This window comes from Lutra lutra, chromosome 10 (genome assembly GCF_902655055.1).
Source record: "Lutra lutra chromosome 10, mLutLut1.2, whole genome shotgun sequence".
Classification (NCBI taxonomy): Eukaryota; Metazoa; Chordata; class Mammalia; order Carnivora; family Mustelidae; genus Lutra; species Lutra lutra.
In genome coordinates this window covers 22,565,934-22,587,099 of record NC_062287.1, presented here as the reverse complement: position 1 = coordinate 22,587,099, position 21,166 = coordinate 22,565,934, and the positions used below count along the sequence as shown (strand labels likewise).

Sequence of the window (21,166 nt, the reverse complement as noted above, 5' to 3'; positions counted from 1 at the left end):
TCCTCGTTTCATGGTCTAAGAGATAAGAATCAAGAATAGTCAGAATGGAATTAAGCCCTAAGAATTTTAACTGTTATCTGATTTCTATAAGGCTTTGGCTGGTTCTCTTCTCTTCTTGGTGCTCCCAGGTCAAGTGAATATTAAGGGAAACAGGAAGCACCAACAGAGCACCCGAGTCCCCAGAATTAGTCCCAAAGCTGGCACTTGTGGAGTCCATGCCCTGACACTCCCATCAAGGCCAGTCCCAAACCAGGGGATTCCAGCTCCAGGATAAACAAATCCTGTCCCTGAAACACGAGGCCCAAGGAGGTGTTTTTCCCTCTCGAAGATTTTGCAAAACCAAAAAAATCAGGGAGGGGGCGAAGGGAAGAAATAGCTTTATTCGAAGTAGAATCATGAATCTGAAGAGAATGTTTTCAAAGATTTCTACGATGCATCAGCAGCTCCTTAAAGTAATAGCAAACAGTTTAGATCCATTATTTAGTTTCCGTGGAAAAAAAAACAACAGGGTCGAGTAGAATAGTAATAGTGGATTTAGCACTCAGTCCCCATTCATCTTCTGTGCCCATGCATTTTTAAGACAGAAAAGCATTTTCCCAATTACAGCTGGAGCAGGAAGGCGGGGAGGGGGGTGAGCTGGCTTTGCTGGATGTCTTGCTTGAGTCCTCAGGGCCTGAGGTCAGAGTGGCTATGCAGGGGGAGGAAAGGGGGGGAAGAGTAGATGAGCATTGTCTTCGGGATCAAGCGATAGTTGGTGCACCCCAGGCAAGACCAGTCCCTATCCAGGATGGAGGCTCTAGAGGTTTCAAAGACCACCTTGGCCGTGCTTTCGCAGCAGAGATGTCTAGAGCCAGAGTCCCTGTACCCTCAGGCTTTGTGTTTTGTTCCTCCCTGCCACTCACTGTATCCACTCCCTCCCTGAGTTCACATGCCATTCCTTTTCCTGACTATCCTTACTAATCTTCAGGGTGCTGCCTCATCAGAAATTCCACCACACGGCCCCTCAGACCAGCACAGACACCTCACTCCACCCCGTCCCACCCTCCGCAGGAAATCAGTCCAGTTGCCTCCTGGAAAGCAGAGAGAGGAGATGATACCACTTGCAGTGTTTCATTCGCCGGGACAGATGCAGGAGCTCTGAAATGTGGGCTCTCACTGTCTGACCACACTTCCTCACTTAAGAAATGACTTCACGAACCCAAAATAGCAGTAGCCAAGAAACAAAACACAGTGAGGTCGCGAGGTCCGGGCGCTAAGAGCCACATGGAGAAATGAAAACAAAAGTTCAGATAAATATTTCCCATCAGATATTCAAGGTGGGGATGGAGTCTTCTCGTGGGGCTGGCTGCACCAGGGTGAGCCAGAGCCCTTGGAGCGGCTCTGTTCTAAGGAGACAGCAGAGAAATTAGATTGAATTTTTCTAATACCCTGCTGCAGTCATTTTGTAAAAGCATTTTGAATGGGTCGGTTTTAGTACGGGGTGGATTTGACATTTGTGTTTGAGATTTTTCTGCCATTAGGGATTCTAGAATTCCAAATCTCACCCCATCCTCTAGGTCCAACGGGATCCACTCTTCCCCAGTCCACGCACATTAACCCTGGGACAGTGAACCCGAAGCCCGCCAGCTCCAATCTCTCTCATCTCACCTTTCAGACTAAATTCCTGTCTAGTAATTACTGCCTGTGATTCTGAGCGGTAATACATAGTTATCAATGAGCACTCATCAGAGAGGTTAGCAGAGCGGGGCTTCCCACCGCAGCCTCGAGAAGAGGCTACATTATGTTTTTGCTGAGTTACTTTGCCCTGTGGCTGTTTATGGAGTTATCTCCTCTCAGCACAACTGTTGTGCTTCTCCCAATCCTGATTATGGACCACTTCCCCTGCCTCTTCCCTGGAAGCAGGGAAGAATTCACAAGAGCGGACTCTCCCCTTCTAGAAGAGGAAACACGGAGGCCTGTGGGCACAGTTTTGGAGTGAGTCCTTCCCTCCTGATTTCTCCTCCCAGAAGCACCAACCTGTGAAGCCTGAGTCCTTACTGTCTGACTTAGAATCTGAATGACCCTTCACTGTGAGGCTCCATTTCCTCTTCTGTACGATGGGAATCAGCAATACCAACCTCATAGCATTTCTGTGAGGATTAAAATAAATAACGTGGAAAATGAAGAGGTTATATAGTAAAATTTGATTTACAATGACATCTCAGGTCAGGTTTGCAGCTCAGCAAATGGCAGAAGTTCATTATTATATTTTTTAAAGATTTTATTTATTTATTTGACAGGGAGAGATCACAAGTACACAGAGAGGCAGGCAGAGAGAGAAACAGGCAGAGAGAGAGAGACAGGCTCCCCGCTGAGCAGAGAGCCCAATGCGGGGCTCGATCCCAGGACCCTGAGACCATGACCTGAGCCAAAGGCAGAGGCTTAACCCACTGAGCCACCCAGGTGCCCCTGTTATTATTATTATTATTATTATTATTATTTGCTACTGTGGTTTTGTTATGAAAGTATTGTCTGAAGCAAACTGACTGTGTGATCTTGTGCAAATCGCTTGACTTCTCTGAGCCTCTGTATTACGTATGAAACAAAAGAATTCTGTCTGAAGTAACAGTCAACAAGTCTGTTAGTTGCTCTTCTCAGGTTGGCTGCCTCCTCCCTCCTGCCCTGGGGCCAGTCTTGCCCTCAGCAGCACATCCCCAGCTGGGGAAGGGCCACCTGAACCTTGGAGCCTCACCCACCACCCCAGCTTGGACCTTTAGGGCATCTCTTGTGCTCTAGTTGCAGGGGCATTATTTTTAGACATGTGAGTTTTCAGGACTGAGGAACGAACACTCCGTTCTCGCCTCAGCATCTGTCTCTGTCTGCCTCTCCCCACACGGACCTCCAAGGGGAGGAGGAGAGGGTCAGTTAAGAACCACACAGCAACCCCCCAGGCCCTATTTTACCAGCCTGAGGGATTCCCACCCTAATAGAAACAGAAGTCACTCCTGTCTGTGTTTCACTTTTTTTTTTAGCAGCCCTGAGAGGCAGATAATTATTATGTCTCTTTTACTGTGATTTTTAACTTTAAAAAAAAATTTTTTTACTCTGATTTTTAAAAGCTCGGTCTGGTTCAGCAACTTGTCCTAGGGTGCACATCATCACAGTGGGGGGTCAGATGAGATAACGTGTGTGGAAAGCCCAGCACGAGGCTGACACACACCATTTCATCCCTTGCCACCTCTAGGGGGGCACCTCACTGTGGGGAAGCGGTCCTACCAAAATCGTGTCCGCCTCCTCTCCCGCCCCGCACCCCTCGTGCCCCTTGCTGCAGCCATAGGGAGCTTGTCCCCAGTGCCTCAGCACTGTCCTTTCCCAGCTGTGCACACTGGGTCAGGGTGACCCCTCCCCCCTCCGGCCAACCGTCCCCCCACATGCCATTTTCTAACAATTCCTCTGGTAAGAAACTTGCCTGATCTCCCAAGGAGAGCTGGTCATCCTCTTCCTCTGCTCTAATAGCAAATCGCTAGTCCCCATTTCTGATTTCCAGATTCTTTCTCTATTTGTCTCTCTCTCCTATGAGGTACCAAACCTCAAGGGCTGGAGTTTATGGCTTATTCATTTTTGTCTTCCTGGCATCTAGCAGAAGAGGCACACATAGTAGGCACTTAATAAATATTTAAGTGACTCAAAGCCCCGGAACAAAACCGTGGACTCCTATTATTCCCTGGTCCCCTACTGACTCCCAGGAACACAGACAAAGGAGACTGACCGGTTGGACTGATAGCAATTGAGAAACTGGAGAGAAGTAGGAGTAAAATGAAGGCCCTGCCTTGAGAGTTACCAGTTTGGTGCACTGTCCCTCCACGAGCGGAAGGATTTCAGTTCTTTCCAGCTCCCTGAAAACTGGGGTCACCCCGGCCAACAGCACTCTGAGCTGTCCGCTGCGCCCCTCCTTGGCCAAGTCAACCCGAAGACGGCGGTGCAGAGCCCGAGCGTGGACAGGTGAACTCTTCCAGGCCTGACACTGTGATCGAATATTACCACAGGCACTTCCAGAAGGCACTTTGGCTGGTAGACCTGGCCCGGTCTGCGTGCAGCTACAGAGAGCTGTATGAGCTCCATGAGGGGGCCCTGGCCTAGGTGCACCCAATTTCCATTTTTCTTTTTCTCTTCTCTGTACGTATTCCAAGACAGGGCCAGGCAGTCACCTGACTAGAGGCTCACAGCTGCCCAGCAGCATTGCCGGAAGCCGGACCAAGATAAAGGGGACCCTTCAAAGGCCAGGGGAAGAAAGAGTGAGGAGAGTCAGCCCAGTAAACAACACATCATGGGTGCATGAACTTGACAAAACAGGGCTGAATCTAATGCAGGAGAGTCATCTAATCCAAGAGCCTGGGAGACGGCATCCCTGGGGATACGCCAGGGTCTGACTCACCCTCTCTGGATGGACTTGAACTTAGCCTGATTGTCATCTACAAAATCGGGAGAGTAGAGCTGCATTGTCATAGTGGAAGAAAAAACTCCAGAGATCTGTTGGTCTGAAACCCCTAATTTTGAGGAAAACTTAACAAAGGCTCAGAGAAGCCAGGAGATTTGCCCAGGATCGCACAGTCGGTTTGTGATAGAGCTGGGAGGAGAACCCACATCTCCTCATTAGTCACCTCTCCGTACCACATTTCCTGTGAACAGCATTTCAGATTCTTAGAAGACAGCTCTCTGTGCCATGAACATACAGTGTTGCTCTGTGTTGAACCTGGTGACTAGAAGGAGTTAAGCAACAGCTCTAGAAGCCCAAGGGCTGCCAAGATCATTTGCCTAAGGTTTGTGCCTATGAATTTGTGTCTGTGGCTCGAAGCTTCACCGAACACGAGAGTCAGGTAATCTAAGGGAAGTATAACAATCCGATATTTCTTCCCTTGTTCATGCTAACACCAAACTTGATGAGGTCCTTGGGGATTTATTTTTTTTTCCAGTGTGCTTTCATTCCTGAACCTTCCACGATTTGATTTCCCATCAGCTCCTGCTCTGACTGTCCTGGTTTCACGTACCCACCTGCCCACCCACACTCACCAAACAGAAATAATTTTATCAAGTGACCAAGCTGCAGATTGTCTCTAAACAGCTGGGCTCAGGAAAAGCTCTGGGGATGAGTTCGGATCAGGAGTTATCTTCCCTGACACGCTGTTTCTGGATTTGCATACACGTGGGCTGGATGTTTTAATTAGCGCCATCAGCTGCTCTGGTCACAGCTCCCCACCGACTGCTTTGCTTCGTAGGTGAGTGGTCGGAAGCTGTTGTATGGAGAGGCTGGGTGCTCTGATTTCTAGAAAAAGAAAACAACACCTGGATGTCTGCATCTTATTTGTTCATTCGTGTTCGACAACGTTTTATCAGGACTCTATTAAGTGTCGGGCACTGAGCTGGAATGTGGGGATTCTAAGAAAATAAAACATGATTGCTGTTCATAGAGAGAGCACACTTAAGGGACAGTAAACGTTCTAAACACATAATGGAAGGTAAAGGGGAGTAGCTGATGGTCCAGAGATGCACAGGGCGTGATGAAAGACCAGAGGGTCAGCATTTTCCCCCTCCTTGGGTGTGTGGTGGGAGGTGGCTGGGGAGTGGTTTCCATTGCTAAGCATCTGGGAAGGCTTCCTGGAGGAAGAGATGTTCAAACAAGTTCCAGATGATACAGAGAGCTAATAAGGCACAAGATGGGCTTGGCAAAGCTTTCTTGGCAGAGGAAACAGCATGAACAAAGAGATGAAGAAGAGTGGCAGTGTGAGAGTAGGTAGATAACCAACAGGTAGCTTCATGTTCAAGAAGGGACTGGCAGCTGGAAATAGAGTTCGGAGTGCTTGGGGTGGAGAAAAGGAAGGGGAAGAGGTGTGGGCAAGGACACATAGTTGACATTTGTCTAGCAGCTCATGCACTGAGCAGCCCCGTGAACTTTACAGGGGAGACACCAGTCCCTTCCAAATGCACCAGGAGGCCCTCAGCACCAGCCCAATGATCCCCCTTCCCTCTTCCTCCCCCTTTCTGCACAGGCTGCCTGGCCTGAGCCCATTGTCTCTCATCCTCCAGCTGCCTGGCCTGAGCCCATTGTCTCTCATCCTCCAGGATCTCCTTCATTCCTGCCTTCCCCGTAGCTCTCTGGCCTTCCCTTTCAAACTCCTGGTCAGCTTCATTGGAAGCCCCAAATGTTTCCTTCCCTGGGGATTTACCCTTGGTCCTCCATTCTCCTTCCTGTCACCACCATGCATTCACCCACGTCTCCATGAGTCCCAAACCCAAACGGCTCCTGCCTTTCTCCTGAGGTGTGGTCAGGAGCCCCCACCTGACCAAGCAGACACCTCTCCCTCAGTATCTAACAGGTGTCTCACCAAATAGGGTAGAGAACAGCTACCATGTAGTGACTAGTTCGAGGTTGAGACTCTAACAGTATTTTATGATTGAATGAACCGTCAAGTTACATAAAGGAACTCTGGGGTTTGGCAAAGTTGAACGTCTTGTGAGAAGCCACACACTGGTGTATCTGGGACTAAACCTCTTGGCTCTGGCTCTGGGTCCACGGATTTTTTTTTTTTTTCCTTTAGAGCCAAAAGGAGCATCCCTGATCGCACCACCCAGTGCCATTTCTACAGACTCTCCACAAGGCATTATTCTTCTTCTTGGCAGGCAGAACCTCCAGTGAGCCCACAGCCACCACACACCGGGCAGCCAGCCTCTACAGTGTGGGACACCAGGCACTGAGAACCCTCAGAGTTGTGGGACAAGTTAAGTTTTCCAAGTTATACTTAGGAAATGGTGGGCTTCTAATACTAGTCAAACCTGCATTTGACTCCAGCTCTGCCATTCACCAGCACTGTGACTTTGAGCAGGTCACACATTACACTAGTATTTTCTCAACAATAGGAATAGATAGAACTACCCTTCACAATTGCACAGAAAACAGGCAACAGTCTCAGGGATGGATACATTTTTCATAGACCTTGTTATTAAATCTCTATTGATTTATATTGACATAACAGGAGCCAAATAAGTTCTCACCTTGAGTGGCATCAAGCTAGGCTTGGTCCATCCAGCTGTTCTCATTTCAATAATTTTTCGGAGCCTGGAATCCTCCTCAGCCCTCACTCTTGGCCTCCTAGGCCTTGACAGTGCATGGGAAGAAGAATTCAAATTCAAATAACAGAAAGAATTAGAACCTTCCCTGATACACTGTAGTTTGACCACGGTTCTGTTTTGCATAGTTTTTGCGATCCTTATTGTGGTCATTTTTTGCAAGATACTTTGATAAACTCAGGGGGTGAAAAAAGGGCATGCAGAGAAATCCCAGAGTAACGATGGGTAAAAGAAACCCACAGAAGAGGGTTCCCGGAGGGTTGAAGGCGTTTTCCCAAGAGGGTCTGTGTTCATTTCACACTTTTCATGCTTCTCTTAAAGAAAGGGCTAGTCTGCTCCTGGTATTAGAAATCCAGCCAAACGGTCTGAGCACCCAGGAACGTGTTCAGTCTATTTCTGGGAATTCCCACAGGCTTAGTCACCCCAATTTTTACATGTCTCATACATTTAAGACAAAAATTTCCAACCCATGTGCCAATCTTTGAAGGATGTGGGGTTATTGGAGGCAGTTTCAAATTTGGGTTTGCACAAAGTGTCCTCTCACCTCAAAAAAAAAATGTGTTTTGCAAATACATCTATGCTTTTTTAAATTTTCAAGCTCATTTTAGATTGTTATAAATAAATATATACCTATATAAGATCATTATTGAATTTATAATGGCTGTTTGTCATTGTGCATTCTCCTACAAAATAAGTATTAAAAGGATTCATAATGACTTCAAATTTGATTGTGGGGAAATTGGCAAAGGGTGTGCTTTGCAAAACGTTTGACATAAAAAGGAACACCAATGCCAGGTGTCTAGAAATCACTCTGAGCAGTCAGAACCCAGGCTCTGAGCGGACCTGGAAGGCAGCTTTCCCAAGCAACTCAGACATATGTATGTTGCAGAATGACCTTGAGAAAGATCTTTCTGCTCCCGAAGATGGAGCTATTCGGGTCTCTCTGCCAACCTAATCCACCACGCAGCCCTGGCATGAGATGCAGGGAGAGCTAATCTTTCCTCCTTCCATCTGGGGGTCTGGGGGGGGGGGCGTGGGGAGCACAGCAGCAGCTGCCAGCCGAGGGCTAACGGGAGGATGAGCGGGAAAGGGCAACACAGCACCACCCAGACAAACGCGAGCATCTCTTCTCTGTGCCTCCCAGATCCCTCTCCATCAACCCCCAGAACAAAGTAGCAGCACAAAGTAAGTCTGGCAAGCACGTGGCCAGGAGAACACAGAGGTAAAGAGCAAGGTGACTAACCTCATCAAGCCATCACAAATTAAATACTATCTGTGAGGCAGAGTTCACCTCCCAGCTTGCTCTGGGAGCGGGAAGCTGTGATTTTCTGTGCTCTGACCAGATAAGAGGCTGCAAGCCAGCTAGCCAGCCTGGGCGAGAACAAGATGGGTGAACTACACATACAGCAGGTGTGTGTCAGGTTGGCAACTAATTACCGGCAGGACACATCGGTCATCAGGGCGGGTCGCTGCCTGCCGCCGAAGGTGACATGGACCTGGATCCCCGGCACCTGACTGCAGGCTCCTTTCTTCCCCACTGACCAGGGGTTCCAGAGGCACAAGCCACCGGACGAGCCATGAACCCCACCACGCCTTTGTTTCTGTGCCAGAGAGACGGCGCCATTAATACCTGTTTACCTTCCACAGGGGGCCGGGAACCTTAATTAAGTGTGGTTTGTGAAGTGGTCTGAGGTTGCCAGATGGAAGCTGAGCTCTGAGTGCAAACTATTATTGTTAATTAATTATTGTCAACAGAATTATTTACTCCGTGTTTTCAGGTCTAGGAGCCCTGGTTTACTGGTAAAAGAATGCTTTTGTTGTATATTTTTCATCCTTCTCTCCCACCCACATCTGTGGCCTCTGATCTTTCCCGTTCTACTCTTTCCTCCCCTTTCCCCATCTCCCAGCCCTGCCTGGAAAGTGAGGAATGCAGCTTCCCTCTTGCACCCCGACCGAACCAGGTTTTCACAAAGAGAGGTAGAGAGATCCTTAGGAATATAAACGTAAACCAAAACATCAGAAAGGATCTAAGACAAAATACGTGCAGCCTCGCCTGGGAAACACAGAGTCTCTCTGGGAAAAATATGCAATTAATCCTAGACAGGATATAGAGCTGAAATATGGAAGTCTTTCTGCCAAGACGGTTTCTGCTGGTGCATGATTATGACCTCTGAGGGGCAATGATACGCACGATCAAGAGAAGGCATCAGAAATCCTGGGAGCAGTGAGCCTATCGACGGGACCAGGCGGCCTCATTTTTTACAATGCCCTCCCTCAGCACCCCAACCCCTGCAAAAAACAAGGCCGGCTCAACTTTAATTTTTATCTTCTATTAGTTAGAATAACGATCCTATAGAATTTCTAGAATAAAGTGCGCCTCTGAGATTAAAAAGAGGGAGACTGGAGGCATTAGGGGAACAAAGCAACCCGGATGGAACAATGCGTGTCCTCCCATCTCGGCTGCCGCCTGGCACTCGCCAAGCTGGCATCGGAAATCAAGGGCATTGTGGAGGCAAGACAAGAGAATCCCCAGTGAACTGTAGCTTTTAGGAATAAATTGTACTTGCCAAAATTGGTCGGTTGTTTGTGGACATTGATTTATTTTCTCTGATTCTTTCTGATTGTTATATTTTGGATGGTGCTTACTGATGTGAAAAAGCCATCTAGGATTGCTGATAAATCTAGAGATAACGGCAGAGGTCAGAAAAGGGGGAATAAAGGAGAAGAAGGTGTGCTTGCCACAGAATGGAGGGAGTTTCATAGGTAAAGGGCCATTTGCGTGCCGTTTTGCCCTGGTGCATAATTGTATAATTGGTCCTGTCATTTGTTTGGTCTTTTCCTTTCCCTTCTGGAGTTAAGGAGGCGGAATAGAGGGCATGGTGGGAGGGCTTTGTTCTATCTGAGTGTTCAGACATTTTGTTGCATTTCATTTGTTACTTCTCCTTCTCCTCTTTCCTCTGCACAAGTATATGGAGTGTGTGTGTGAAACAGAGAGAGCGGGCAAGTGGGGAAAGTCAGAGAAGGAGAGAGCAGGATTTCAGTGTAGTAACAGCACCATTGGGACTGGGGCGTTTTTCTTGTTCTCCTTTGAGTGTGCGCCCCTAACATTTTCAAGGTCATGCAGATAGGCACATTTCCTGCCTTCAAGGTGAGCCTAAACCACTCTGATTCCCTGGGTCTCAGCGCTCTCTCTACTGGAGTCCTAGTGCCAAGCTCGCATCTGGCGGGCTTTCTAAAAAAAGAGCCTTGAACTCAGTGAAACTTCTAGGTGGGATGGTTGGGCACCAAAGGAGGGACTATGGGGAGGGAAAGCAGGGAAGGGGTGGGCGGCAAGACGCTGCTGACTGACTCCATTTCCACCTTCGTATCACAACTCTTGAAACATTACACCTAAAATAGGTCAACAGGGATTTGGGATAAAGTGGGATAAGCTTTAGTTAATTATCCCAATGTGCAGAATGACTGTTTTTAAATCCTGAGTTGGGTTTAATCACAGAAGCTGAGAAGATCTCCCAACATCCAAATGCATTTGAAAATTGACCAGAGGGGCACACTATCCGAAGAGATGGCTTGTTCAGTAATAGGGTCACAAACATAACAATTGCACAGAGACAGGCGCATACAATGGCCCGTCTGTGTGCTGGTTCCTGGTATCATCCAAGGGAGCAGCGCAGCAGACAGAATCAAGGAGTGAGGACTGGCTCTGATCATTTTTCCACATCCTCCCTATCAGGTTGGGTCTCCTTAGCAGAACAAACCTCAAACACAATACAACAGAGACACACACACACAAAAGACAAGGGATATCTGCAATCAATTGGCAGAGAGGCGTTAATAATAGAGACGCTGAGGATGGGGGAGGGACGATATTTTAAACCTTGCTTTTAGACACACGTTGTATTTTGAGTTATCTTTACTTCTCAGTAATCTTGCATGAATGAGAGTACCATGTGGGTCCATTTTAAAAAACACGAACCCTCCTGGGATAAGTTGTCACTAAAAAGACTAATTTTTCTCATCAGCCTAACAGCATGTTGATTTATTAACAATAGTTTGGGAACTGAACTATCACAGGAAAGGGTTCAGATTACCCTTTACTGATTGCTTTATAAAACAATCTTTCCACAACCTTAGGAGAGCAGAAGGATCCAGAACAGAACTTCTCACAAGTTCTTTTAGGATCACAGATCCATCCTGCCCCCTCCACTCATGAAGGCATCGCCCGTGGGAGGGCTGGTACTAAAACTCTACCATCCAATCCCATATCCATTAGTTAGCTTTATATTTTAATTTTTTTTCATTTTGCTGTCATCTTGCTAAACATCCCCAATCACATGTTTACAGAGGGCAAGAATCACATCCATATCATTTTTGTTGTTGTTCAAAATCTCAAAAACTATCATTTTGCCCAGAGTTGCAATATGGCTGGTGTTTGGTACATGGCGATCTAAGAAGCATTTTATGGAGTACCGGATATGCATGAGGCATTGCAATGTTTGCAACAATTCAAGAGTCCTTACCCTCAGGAAGTTTGCAAACTAGCGGGAAGGAGGGGCATAAGCAGAAGACACAGGAATACATATAAGGGGGGGTAAAATAAAATGGGCATTACAGGAGGAGTACAATAACACGCTGTAAGGATACAGAGTAAGAAGGGATTGACCTGAGAAGACAAGGTGAAGAGCATCACAGAGAAGGTGACGTATGAGTCAGGTTTTATAGCAAAGTAGGTTTTTGGTAGAAGAGGGCTGGAAAGGAGTTCAAGGCTGAGAAAGCTGCATGAACTCCAGCTCAGATGAAAGTGATGCCAAGACTAGCCTCTGCTTTGACAAGGGTGCCCCTACCAATGCGGGGAGATTGAGTCCAAGTTTCTGTGCAGAATTCCTTCACTTGCCTGCTTCTAGAATTAAGGAATTCTCATCAATACCCAGGAATCAGATAAATCAGGTGACTTGCAAAATCATCGTAACACTGGGGGGTAGAGTCCACAATGTGGTCACGGGCTTCGAACTCCCAAATAGCAGACAGATGAGGGAGGGCCCTGAGTTTCCCAGAGGCCACTCCTGTGACATTTCCATCCCGACCGCAAGCCCCATGCCCACGAGTTCTGCGAGAGACCTCACACACTCACAGATACAGAGCTTTCTGCCAGACTTTAGAATAAGAATTTCACCTTGGAGGTGAGAACGGATATGAGAAATTTCAGGCCCAAGAGTGATTTTCCCTCCAGGCTGTCATGAGCACCTGAAAACCGGGGTTTATAATGGAAGTGGCATCACAAACTGTGACTTTGTGGCCGCAGAAGTGTGACACTGTCCTCAAGTACAAGCACTGCAATACGAAGAAACATTTAAATGGCATTCAGAAAGACGGACGAGATCGGCCCTCATCTTTTTCTAGATCATCACCTCTCCTAATCTCTTCCATTTCCAGCTAAAAAGACACGAAAGTTTCATGGGGAAATTAAAAAAACAAAAACACACAAAAACCAAAAACTTAGTGCAAGAACAGGAAGTTTGGTAACCGGAGAAAAATCAATTATGAAGGCTGTTGGTCTCTGACTCGAGGCGGTTGTCACAAGGAAGCTGTGATAACCTCAGGGCTCTTGGAGAGTTCACTGGGGTTCAAGTCCCTCCTGGCCTGCCTCGAGCCTCTCTGAGCAATTCCCAGGCATGGTCCCAGAGTCCATTACCTTAACATTCCATTCGAGTACAGACTCATGGTGATGGGATTGGGCTCTATTAGCCCAGCATAAACGGCAACTCTTTGCAAAAAAGCTGTAGCCTAAATGAACGCAAAAGGAGGTTCTTTCTGCAACAGTCCTATGAACCACTCCATCTATCTGCTTCCATATACTGAGATCATATGGTGCATCAACAAATTAAAAGAAATGTCCCAGGTGAGAGAAAGGAAAAGTTCAAATTTACATGGGACATCAGGTAAAAAAAAAAAAATCTAGCAGCAAATAAAAATCACCCATGATCCCTCAGAAAGCCACGTGTCTGTACATACATACATTGTATATAAATATGTGGTTCAAAGCTATAAGCATATTTTTATACTGCATGTGCCTAAATGAATATCCTTTATACGGCAGAATACTGCACCCCAATCTGTGGATCTCATTCTTTCTCTCGTGTAAAATGGGGGCAATTTAGCTAATTTAGCTTGATCTTCATTCTGTTAGAAGAGGTAACCCTCTTTGAACAGTTTGATGGTTTAAAGAATAACGAAAACCCGTCCTCCACATTTAGCTTAAGACAGACGGTGTCTTAGGGTCAAGGCATATTTGGTGCTCCAGGGAAAAAGAGCCCATCAGTGTGGGGGGAGCCTATGTATTAGCACACTGAGGCATCTGAGAAATCCAGCAAAAAATCCCCACAGATTTTCCCAAACCTATTTCCCAGTAGTATTTAATATTTAATATTCCCCATGCTGATCTTAATTACTTTGCTAACACAACAATGATTTGTAGGAATGCATGTGGACGATTCTGCCAGCAAGTCAGTGTGTGCACACTGTACAGAGTATAACAGATTAGAGGCCAAGGTCACCAGGACGGGCTGCAATGTCAAGGAGGCGATATCCACTTCCCTGGCTTGTGTTTCTATGTGGAAGTTCTCACACAAGAGAAACGCATCTGGCTCTACCCTCCCCTCTCTGGATCAGCTCTCTTTCATACCCCTACTGGGACCTCTGGGGCAAAGACTGGCAGTGAGAGGTATTAAGTCTGTCTACTTCAACACATAAAGTTTTAGCAAGTGCCCTTGGCAGTAAACAACATACAGTCTCCAAACTGTTTCCTCTCCAAACAGATGAAGTTTTGGAACTTCATCTCTGACCTTTGTATCTGTTGTTCAAATGGTTCTGAAGTTGGGAGAATAGAAAGATATTTTACTGACACCCTAAATTTAACTAGTAACAGAAGTGCTTTTCCCTCTACACGCAATAAATGGATACTATAGAACTGAGCTCACTTCACCAATGCGCTTTTCTCCTGCCTTCTTTTCCTACCCATGGAATGGTCTCAAGACCAGCATGATGAGGAGAACACAAATAAAGATCTCCAAAGCAACTTTGCTAGTTAAATATAGTTCACTGGCCTCTTAATGCTTAAAGTGAATTATCTGACTTAAGTCCTTCAAAATTTTTCAAATGCACCTATGAAGGGTACACGTTAAGTTGTGCAGATATCCTTGACACGAATGAGTTGATCAGATCCCATCTTGGACGCAGGTCTGGAGTACAAGGAGGAAGTCACAAAACCCAAAGCAGGGGGTTGCATAGTGGGGATACAGAAGAGACTGGAATCCATAGTGTTACTCAGCAATGGCATAGACACAAGGAAGGGGAGTACAGAGTACTCAGAAAAGATAGCTTGACCCAAGCAAGCCACAAGCCAATGCCCGTTCCTGATCACGTGCCTGTGGATGCTTTGGAGAGAATCCATCATTATTCCTCCACTAGACACCGGGGGCGCCTACTTTATGGATGGTGGATGAGCCCCCATGTTCATCTTTATATTCAAAAGTAGCATTAAGTTCATGCTTTTCAATAATAGCAAATAATTACTGGTATTTACCATGCACACCACACACTGTTTAATGCTTTATGTGCATTAGTTCATCTAATCCTCGGGAAGAATTCAGTAACACCTACAACGTAGGTGTAATTTTTGCTATTATGACCAGCTCACGGGTGAGGAGACCAAGGCTCAGAGAGTCAAGGCCACGCTTAATCAGCAGAGGGCAATCTGCCCCCAGGAACATTTGGCAATATCTAGAGACATCTTTCCTTGTTGAGACTGGGTAGAGGGTCCCAGGGGGCGGATGCCATCGGCACCCCCAGGTTGAGCACAGGGAGGCTCAGAATCCCCTAACACACACACAGCCTTCTTCCCCAAATTGAATGACTTGGCCCAAGATACAGTGCTCAAGTTCTGAAACCCTCCGCTCATAGGTTATTCTAGAAACCTCAGATACTTGGGAAGCACTTCAAAATTTACAAAAGGCTTTTGACCATGTCTTCCCATTTGATCTCACAGCATTCCCGTGTAGGAAGGAGAACACCTTGCACTGTGTTTGTTCTGCAGACATAGAATGACTGGAGAGTGGGGCCGGCTTGTCTGACATGGTGTAGATGACATGCCAACATGACGGTCTGTGGATCCTAACATCCAGCCCACTGCAGGTAGGGTGGGCCGTTACATGGGATCTGGCTGCCTCTTTCCAGGGCACTTTATGTTGTTACAAACTCTTCCCTTAGCCTATGAAAATAACTGGGACCAAAGTTTTATTTCCTTCTCATTGGTAGGATAGATAATTTGAAGTTCATGAGGCCCATCTTACAGAAATAAAAGACCTACAATTTATCAATGACTACAACATTAGCAGCAACATACAGAATATACTACTTCCTTTCTTCTTTCCAAGTGCTCAGGACTGGCAGTGGGAGAAAGGATAGTCATCTGTTCACCAGATTTTTAAAACTTCCTACCTGCAAAAGCACTTTTAGGGTTTTGTTTTGTTTTGTTTTTGTTTTGTTTTTAAGACTTTTTAAATTTATTTGACGAGAGAGAGAGAAAGAGAGATCACAAGCAGGCAGGCAGAGAGAGAGGAAACAGGCTCCCCACTGAGCAGAGAACCCAATGCGGGGCTCGATCCCAGGACCCTGAGATCATGACCTGAGCTGAAGGCAAAGGCTTAACCCTCTGAGCCACCCAGGTGCCCCAACGCACTTTTGTTTTAAAAGACACCCAAGTAAGTGACCTTTGTGGTTACAGCCCACTCTGCAGATTCTGCTTTGCCTTATACAGCCTGCATGCATCCTACCTGAACAGGTGGGTGGGCACATGGAGAGAATCCTAATGGCGGCTCCCTGTCCTGCAGCCACCGAGGGCTTCCCTACAAGGCTTCTGGGGTTCTTGCAGCCCATGAGACAGCCAGACAGAGGCAGCCCGAAGGGGAGAAGGCAAGAGTGGGGGAACTCACAGAGCTCATCTGGAAGTGGACGGGTGATGTGCGTCCTGTGGTTTGGGTGTCAGCCATGGGAATGGTCTCCAACCAGAAAGAACTCTCATTCCTCCAGGCTCCAGGGCCCCCATTGCTTAGTCACCTGTCTAATCTCAGATTTTCACTTTAAGAGGCTCCTGAAAAAAACAAAAATCATTACTATTCTCCAAGAAGAGGATGACAGGTTTCATGTTTAACAGAATCTAACATTAGCAATTGTCTATACTAGACGATTCACAGGCTTTGCAATCAAACAGACCTCAACTTCGATCCGGTATCTCCACCTCTGAATGAAAATCGAATGGTGCACAGTCACACACAGTTTGAAACCTGTAGGGGTTGGGTGGTAACATGGGACCCTCCACTCCATAATGTTGGCATGAACGAATACCTTAGGGTCACCAGTGTCGGTCCCCCATGCTCCCCCAGCTCTGGGTTAAAGAAGAGCAGAAAGGTCAAGACCCTAGGACCTGTTGGAGCAGCCATAGGAGGGGGACGCATGGAGAGAGTCCCCTGATGTCTCCTCCCAGACTCTGCCTGCACTAGGGAAATTAATCCCTACCCCTCTGGCCAATAGGTTATTTCCTGGGATGCCCAAGAAGGCTGTGAAAGATACAGAGACCAGCTTCAAACCCCACTCGAAGATTCTGTTAAATATGGCCCTGGGCCCAGCTACCTCCTCTTGGCCCCCAAGCAAGCCAGGGCCTCTCCCCATCTCCAGAACCTGGCCCAACAGTGCCTTCAAGGACAGCACCAGTCCTCTTATGGGCAAGCATTCTTTGCTTGCAGTGTATGTCATCTTAAGTCTGCACCAGCTGTTCTGGGCCCTCATTATGAATTCATAATGAACATATGTGACAATTATATCTGTAAAAGGAAAAAATGGGATTTTTGTGATTTAGGTTCAAGGAAATGCTCTTTGTGTAAGCAAGCATGTATTTGAGGGCTTCCTTTATTTTTTTTTCTTCTAAGACTTGAAAAACTATTTTCCACAGGTAAATTTTCATTCTAGGCTCAACCACTAAGCTTAGAGGAACCAAAACTAAGAGACTGTAGCTCCCTGCTCTAAGAATAAAAAATGAAATGAAATAAATAAAATTAAATAAAATAAAAAACACTAGGTTTCTCCCAAAATAATAATCAAGTCAGGGCACCGTAAACAACCGTACTGAGGAGCACAGGCCATGCAGTCTAATCTCCAGGGCCAAACCTTAGCCCAACCACTTGGCGGCTCTGTGACTTCAGGCAGGTTGCTTGAAACCTTGTAGTCTCTGTAGAATGTCTCTGCATAGTAACAGCCATGCTGCCCTAGAGTCATGAAGAGTAAGAAGTGTCACAAAGCCATCAGTACAGTGCCTGGTACACAGGGAGGACACAGGGCACGAGGCATGAGAGGTGACTTTATCATTGGTCCTCATTTTCCCAACCTTGAGATGGGAGGAGGCTTGGCTTTTTTTTTTTTTTTTGAGAAGGAGAGAATGGGGGAGGGGCAGAGTGAGAGGGAGAGAGAACCTCAGGCAGACTCCCCACTGAGCGAGAAGCCCGATGTCAGGCTTGATTTCACAATCTCAAGATCATGATCTGAGCTGAAACCAAGAGCTGGGCATTTAACCCACTGAGCTACCCACGTACCCCAAGGCTTGACATTTTATAGATAAATAGTTGGGAATAGATCCGGTCCTCACTGTTCAGAGAGCTAGAATCTTCTAAGGATAAACTAGAAGCTTTAAAACCTGGAGAGCTGCTTTTAATTGTGTGTGTGTGTGTGTGTGTGTGTGTGTGTGTGTGTGTGTGTGTAGAGATAGATGGGGGAGAGAGAGAGAGAGATGACAGACACAGGGAACACAGGAAAAATTGGGGACCATATTTATTATTTTAATAACAATTTTCTCTGGTAGTGTGATTAGAGAGACTGAGAAAGGAAGACGTTCAGAAAAACAAACAAAAAAATAACCCAAAGCAGGGGCTATATGACGAACCTCGAGACCAGTGTTCTGAGGCATTAGAGGTTCAACACACGGATGGATCTGACTAAGGGTGGGGGTGGGGTGTTCTCAGCTCCAAGCAGGCAGCACAGGGAGCTATTACAGAATGCCCCGGATTTATTTGCATAGATGCAAGCTGGGTCAGGTTAAAATAAAATAGTTAGGAAATGTGGGAAACAGAATTCATCACCTGCCTCACTTGCCCCTCAGGAGGGTTTGATAATTTGGAAAAGCACAAGTTAATCCCCTCCTACTGACAGGCACAGGGCCCCACCAGAGCGGCTGGGAGACTGTCTACACAGCCCACAGCAGCCGCAGTAGTCAGAATGCGCAAGAGTCCAGGAAAACACCTGTGTGCAGAGCCAAGGAGCTAGTTAATCCTATCTGAGCACTGCAGAGCGGGGGGGAGAAGTCTGCCCCCTGAAAGCAGGTAGAAAAAGACCCATAACATGCCTGTACCACATGGGGTAGATTTAATGAGCTTAACACTTCAGTCAGTTGCTTCTGCCCCTAAAAGCAAAGAAAAAGCTTAGGGCCACCTGGTGAATGGTAATTGCTAGCTCTCCATCCAGGAGCAGATCAGGCAGAGCAATAATAGATTTCTTTTTTCCTGGAAGAGGTAGCAGCGGACAGCTATAGCAATGTTCAGCCAATCCAAGCTCCGCTTAGTTAAGGGGCTCTGTGGCACCCACGAGCCCAGAGCAGCACCGACTGTTTGTGCGCGGGGGCCTAAGATGATCTCCGGCAATCAGTGCACCCGAGGCATTGCATGGGGGGTTTGGAGGTGTACTCGGCCCCATACGGTAGCACTTGACTGATGGGGAGTAAGGGGGGGAACAATCCAGGGAGAGGGAAAGTGATGTGTGTTAGGGCTTTGATGTCCCTTATTCCTCCCCTTCACCTTGTTCCCTCTGGAGACCTGGAGACACACAGATCGCCAGCAAACCGAGAACAGACTTGCCCCCCTTAGTGATCTGGGAACTTACCCCATAGCTCCCACGATGTAAGGCTTTGGGTTGTACAATACAGCTTTTCCTTTCTTTGTTGAGGTCAAAAGGCAGCATCTTCCTTCCCACCCTATACCTACGCCTTGTCCCAATGTGCCTACCTTGAAGAGATGCGAAATGCGAGCCCCCACCAGACCTAAGCCCAGAAGACCACTATCGGGGACAAGGATGCTACTGGACTGATTCCTACCTTCAGGGTAGAGAACGCCACCCACGAGCAAAGAACTCCAAAGAACTCCTGGCAGAACACCAATACTTAACATCTGGTGTGGCGACTTCTCCTCCTGTGCAGGGGGAGGGAATGGACAGAGGGAACAGAAGTGACTTCTCCAACATTTCTCTGGTGTGGGGAGAGGCAGGAAATGTTTTCTACTTTCTAGAAGCAGAAGGCATGGAAAATGAGTCCCCCTTCTCGACACTGCCATGCCAGCAAATGGGCAAAGAAGATGGGGGTTTACTGGGTCTTCCTTTTGTCTTGGACCGCCCCCCCCCCCGGAAGGGGATGCGGAGGATGACTTGGCTGTTCATGGGGCTATTTGAGGGCTCCGTGCATTCCGACCTCCTCTTGGAGCTTGAAGCCCACACTTCCTTTTGAGCTGCTTTCACTCCACAGCCAGGAAAAGGTGAGTGCGGGGAGAGGAATCTGCAACATACCCTGGGCTGAGAAGCCTCAGAAATTTCAAAGGAGCTCTGGTTTGTTTGGGAACCAATTGAGAGGTTTAATTTAGAGAGAGCCTCCTGGTAGGTACAGCTGCTCGCACACAAAGCCTACATCATCTTTTATTTTTTTAACTGAAATTGGGTGATAGGGCTACAGCCACATCTTAAAGATCTTCTGGTTCAATCCTCCTCCTCATTTTATATATAAGAGAAATGAATGAATTGTCCAGTGTGCAGGCTTTCTCAAGGCTGTGGAGTGTTTTTCCCACCCCCTTGTCAATGACTCCATCTCTGTACCTCTCTTTCTCTCTCATTAGTACGCTTTGGTCTGTAATTTCCCATTTTTGAGGGAATTCCTTCAAATTCCTGCAGCATAATTGGCAGTAATCCTCCTTACTGGGGAAGGTGGTGAGGGATGTGGCTGGGTTCATTTGGGGTGGGGTTGTGGGGAGAGAACATTACTGTTTTCATAGATCACATTTTTTAGAAGATTTTATTTATTTATTTGACAGAGAGGAGAGAGAGATCACAAGCAAGGGAAATGGCAGACAGAGTGAGAGGGAGAGGGAGAAGCAGGCTTCCTGCTGATGCAGGGCTCCATCCCAGGACCTTGAGATCATGACCTGAGCTGAAACCAAGAATCAGACACTTAACCGACTGAGCCACCCAGGCACCCCTATTTTCACTCAATCATATTTTTAAATTACAGGAGGGATGCACTAGAAGGAGCCATGGACTGGCTGGTTCCCAGCCTATTCCCTTGCCTCCAGGATCCCCTCTCCATATCCCAGGCAAATCGGATCCTGTTGGTCTCCTGTTTATTGGCCTCTCGTGGCCTCCCCTTTCATCCCAGGTGCCTGACACCTGGTTGTCTTCAGACATAAGTCAATAATATGAGGGATGTTTCTAATATATGTTTTCATTTCTGGTAATGTAAAAATTAACAGACACATTTTCTGGGTCGCCAGGATGCTCACCTTCTAACAAAATACTGCCAAGCAATTAAGTATTTGTGTTTGTGTTTACGACAGTGGTGGTGACAAGCTGTACTTGTTTCATACTGAAAGCTAATGAGAAAAGAGCACAGGCCAACTAAATACATACATTATGCTTTCTTTCAAAGTGAAGGTCAAATGACCTCAATGTTCACCATATTAATGAAGATTTCCCAGTAGCTGGCACAGAAGGTGTAGTGGAATCATCACGGTGACTGAAGTACGACAAACACACACACACACACAAAGCCTGGACTGTGGTGCTCAGTGCCACACAGACCCACAATTCAGACAAACAACCCAGAGCACCACACCTAACTCTTTAAATTTTTATTTTATCGGCTTCGAGTTTCATGTGCGTTTAGTTATGCATTTCTTTTGATTTTTTTCAGTTTTATTAGAGC

At 46.8% G+C, this 21,166-nt stretch overlaps 1 long non-coding RNA gene across 1 annotated transcript; it reads right to left on the bottom strand.

Moving 5' to 3' along the window:
- Positions 1-4,981: 4,981 nt before the first annotated feature.
- LOC125110305 (uncharacterized) lies at positions 4,982-17,422 on the bottom strand. The gene is made up of 3 exons (XR_007130557.1): positions 17,337-17,422; positions 7,030-7,132; positions 4,982-5,302 (listed from the first exon to the last, which is right to left on the bottom strand). It is a non-coding gene; the product is annotated as an uncharacterized LOC125110305 (long non-coding RNA).
- Positions 17,423-21,166: the final 3,744 nt, after the last annotated feature.